This window comes from Palaemon carinicauda, chromosome 35 (genome assembly GCF_036898095.1).
Source record: "Palaemon carinicauda isolate YSFRI2023 chromosome 35, ASM3689809v2, whole genome shotgun sequence".
Lineage (NCBI taxonomy): Eukaryota > Metazoa > Arthropoda > Malacostraca > Decapoda > Palaemonidae > Palaemon > Palaemon carinicauda.
In genome coordinates this window covers 54,335,829-54,340,828 of record NC_090759.1, presented here as the reverse complement: position 1 = coordinate 54,340,828, position 5,000 = coordinate 54,335,829, and the positions used below count along the sequence as shown (strand labels likewise).

The following is a 5,000-nucleotide window of genomic DNA, read 5'->3' as shown; positions in this document are numbered from 1 at the left end:
TATAATTATAATTATCAATAATTCGAAAAGAACACCAAGTCGTTTCTAAATTTCTATAGGTTACGCTTTTAAGCATATCCTCCCAATGAAAGGAGAAATTTTAAGAAAGTTAAAGTCGGGAAGATTGTCAAGTACAAAAAATCTAAAGGGAATGAATGGGAATTAAAAAGAAAAAAAAAAAAAAAAACGATGCAACTTGGGATTATGAAAAGCTCTTCGTGACTTCTACACTATGGATGGATGTATGAAATAGGGGTCATGAAATGTGGCTCTGGAGTCAAGGCCGCCTACTACGAGGGAATTCCCCCTTCCCCCTCCCAATGCACTATGAAATTAAACAGTTCATATGTGGACAGCAAGAAGGAGGAACGAAACAGAAACAGAGGTAAAACAGAAGGCTAAAAAGTGGCTGCAGCTAGTAGCTGAAGGAACGTTGCAAACACGATCTAGTAATTACAACTGACTATGCAGGTACGCCGTACGCTGATATACCTGTACGAGGACGCTAACAATATACAATACCATGCAAAGAACACTGCACCGTTACCAGACTTTTTCCCCCGGGGCGCGCTGATATTTCCGGTTTTGCGATAATGGGTTCTCTTGTCGAGATGAGAATTCCTATGACAGGTATTTGTCTGTGAGTCTTAACAGCAGTAATACCTTAAGAAAAAAAGAAACAATACAAAAGCTAGAAATTTCAGAACAATTGGGCGTTTAATTCAACAAGTGTCTCTGATTCTCTATCTCTGCTACAGTAATTGATCTCCCATCTTTCTTTTTCACTTAGTAAAGATACTGGTCTACTCAGTTTCGACAAAATGTATAAGTTTAGAGGTTAAGCTCTTTGAGTAGATATTGATCTATATACAAACGTTCAGGCCCTTAGAGTAGTAATTACACAACATCTAGTGAAGAATTCAGATCTATATCAGATGTGAATATGCATACAAAACTTTGTAAATATATTTTCTAAACCTAAGTGAAAGAAATTCCCGATCCATAAAGATCAAACTTTTTCATTCAACAGAATTTGTTTCTCACTTTAAATACTTAACTTTTAATAAGTATATTTCAGTATTTTATCCTCCAAATTCTCTTGTCCTTGATAGATAACGGTCTCATTGATCAAAATGGTTTTGACGCCAGGTAACCTCTAATCAATCAATCAAAACTGAAGAATTCAACGTGCACCACTGACTGACAGCTTAAAGACTACACAAATTTGATAGAATCAGTTAGTAGCGTTTTTTTTTATATCAAATCCATCATGACAAAAAAAAAAATCAGTCAGTAGCGTTTTTTTATATCAAATCCATCATGAAAAAAAAAAAATACAACAAAAGTTATAGATATTAGATACTTTGGTTAGAAAGGATGGCAAATATTCCTCGAATATCCAACTTAACTTACTTCACAGCTTCTATAACTTCCAGATGCTCACGTATCTGGCATGCATTGTTCTCACGACAAAAGCAATGCAAAAATTTGTAGATTTTAGATATATTAGTATGGAACGATGTTATCTTATAGCATCCAAACTTTCTAACCCAAGAAGACCTAAGTTTATTTAAGACCCAAAATGAACTAGTTTCATGGCTTTCAAAACTTTCCAAAGCATTGCTATTTTCATACCATTTCTCAAGTGGAAACCAGAATCTACAGGACAAAGTCATAACGTGTTGAAAAAAAGAAACCTCTGCCCTCTACGAATACCCATTGTTATCCTGGACAGCCCCATTAATGCCAACCTCAATCATAAAATTCACCCATAAATCAAAAGTCCGTACAATGAAGAAAGCTGAGAGTGTGCACACCAGGCAGCCAAGATTAAAATGTTACGATCTTTCTTTTTTCCCCCTTCGCAATGACCTGACATTTCGAGGCAAAATTTCTCTTTACGACTTATTCCCAAGCAGGCACGGTAAATGACGAGGTCGAACAGGTCAGATGAATTTCAAGGTTACTTGAAGTGCAAAGGGATTCTGTAACAACAAAGGTCTCATTGTTTGCACAGCGAAGAAAAGTCATAAATTGAGAGGGTTTTGTCCGATACATGCATTTTCATGTATGCCATTCTGAGGAACATGCAGTATACATTCCTTAGTGCAAGATATACATACAGTACGTAGAAGTGGTTGACCAATTGAAATAAATATTTGTATACGTACGACTACAAAAACATGGTATACATATTAGCGTGCCCACACATATGAATTAATCTACAGGTCAGTAAGGAAGAGGTAAGTAGGAAGAGATTTACTTACAATTCCCTCAAGTGTTAAAAAGCTAAGAAGCTTACTTTGCATATCATCTACACATTCCTAAACTGACAAGTATCGCAAGGCAGATGAGTCTCTCATTTACAGCTTTTTAGAAACACAAACCTGATACTATGAATGACGCAACCGATCGCTGACATCTTCCTAAACTGGTCCAAAGGGCAAAACTTGTGGAGAAGTACGAAGACAAAAAGGTGAAAATTGATTATTGCCGGAACTAGTTTCGAACGCCGAGGTTGCTACCCATCCATATTTTTGTGGATAATGTAGTGGAAAAATAAAAGATTCCCAACAAGAAACTGTACTCCATGATTTCTCCAAGCACTTGTATTCAATACTAAGAGATTGTTATTAAAAAAAATGTCAAATTACTCTCCAATGTCCTTCTGAGAGTTAGTCTTTCAAATTACTATTATCTTATTGCCATTTGGCGTCTTTACTTTAGTTAGTTTTTGTTTTTGTAAAGCATATTGCTTTTGTGATCTCATGGAGTCTTTGAAAATATATTTTCTTTTATAGTATATGGTTTCTATAGTTGGTGAGGTCTCGTTAAATACTGATACCTTATTTGTTTCAGGAAGACTTCAGGAGACTATATACACATTTAGTTTCAAATGAAATAACGTAGATAATAAGTAGGTGTTTTATTTAAAGGTGAGCATCATTTCTCGTGCAGATGAAAATAAATCTTATAGTTATCAATATGAATCTTTTACTGCTACTTCATAAAACACCCCGGCCTTAAAGGAGAATTTGTTGTAGTTTTGGTTTTTGATACTTAAACTATGCGTTCCACTCAGTGAGATCTACTGATTATGAGCATACATTTTTTTTTAGGCAATAGGCGAGGTTTGCTTAAGTAAAACATTCTTATAATTTCTTCCCTTTCATAACTGGTTACTCATTTTTTTTAAAACTTCAGTTATATACAAGTATATACGATGTCTATAAACAATGCATCACCGATATAATTTCAAATTCATTAGAATAAAATAAACATTGTAAACCTTAATAACACACGGATTACCTTTCACCTTTCATTTGTCACTATCTATCTCTATCTCTCAGCATCATCGCCAATTTATCATTATCTATCTAAGACTCTTCGCTTCATCATCATCTAGGAACCCTCAGGTATTCCCAACTAAAAGGTCAACTCAACGTTACCTCATGCATATCAATCCAAAAAATTACAAGTTTATCTTTTGCACTAGTTTCTGATTACCAAATATGAAGGCGAGTGAGCACGCGATGGAGGGAGGTGGGTTTTAGTTAACTCTGTTATGCTCTTTCAGAATCCACTGTTATTTCCTGAAATCCACAGTAATTTCCTGAAGTACGTAGTTAAGTGGCAAGATGTTTTTGTTTTATGAAATGTCGAGGCTGTCGAAAGGTTAAAAAGCTCTTTGTATTCGGCCCTGCTAACATTAATTTGGAGGACATTTGAAGATGTTCATTGAAATGGGAATGTTTCTACCAAAATTTGAATATTCTTATTAAAATTTCCTTATTTCTAATAAAATTTGAACATCTCTTGTTGTGATAGGCCTACCTAATTTGACTATTATGCCACAAAGCATAAAAATTAGTTAGGACTTAATCCTTAGACTTATAGAGCAAAACTGAGAGAGAGAGAGAGAGAGAGAGAGAGAGAGAGAGAGAGAGAGAGAGAGAGAGAGAGAGAGAGAGAGAGAGAGAGAGTGTATGATGAAGCATCGGAGGACCCTTGTGTATTCAAATACGGACCGAAAAAAAAAAAACACACACGCACACCTACAGCTTTACAAACCTACAAGAAATACTCATACGCGTCTGGTCGGACTCCAATACTTTAATTGCACCACTTTCGTCTTTTGTTTTCTATCGTTTATGTGTCTCCATTCAACTGGCACTTTCTCTATATTCTTTTCCTCCATGCTTCTGAATCACCTACGTATTTTATGGAACATGACCAAAACCAAATAATTATGGTTTGATCCAACTTTCATCCAGTCTTCTCTTTAATCCGCATAATCTTTTTTTTCAAGGAGGTCTAATCCCTCCTTGTTTTTTTTTTCTTTATGACAACTCCCTTTTGGTAGATGTCATTATTAATTACCACGCCCTTACAACAACCTTCCTTTGCTTACAATAATAGGTCATGGGTCAAACGTCTCCAGACACAACAATAATTGTTTTTGAAACTTTTCGTCTACAACCTGGCAGAACACAAAAACCATACTTTGGTTAAATTCAGGGAAGGGATTCGTGATCGCACAGCCCTTGTTGAAATTCTCCCTTCGTCTTTATAATATATATCTAAATCACTTGATAGTTTTTTTTTCAGTTGACAGGAAAGGCTAGTGAAAGAGGAATGAGGGCAGTTACCTAACTAACCATGGTAGGGAATGGTTTAAATCAAGTATTATTAAGAGTAATGTGAATTAATACAGCTCGGCGAATTAACCATTATTAAAAATAAAAGAACTTCAGCATTTCCATTGGCTTTAAAACTACCATACCCGATTATCGTTTCTCAACTAAGATGCTTCAATACTTCATTGAATTTATACATATAAAAAAAAAAAAAATTCTCCCGGAACATTTGCATATGAATTTCCCTTTCCTGTAAGATTGCTTCATATATCAATATGTTATTGTCTTATGATCGTTATTGTTGAGAAACATGCCTCGTTTCAACAGAACAAGCCATTAACAGGTCCATTAAATTTCAAAGCA

At 35.1% G+C, this 5,000-nt stretch overlaps 1 protein-coding gene across 1 annotated transcript in view; it reads left to right on the top strand.

The window, feature by feature from the left end:
- LOC137627499 (uncharacterized) overlaps positions 1 to 5,000 on the top strand; it is a 94,377-nt gene that overhangs the window by 42,396 nt on the left and 46,981 nt on the right. The window lies entirely within an intron of this gene.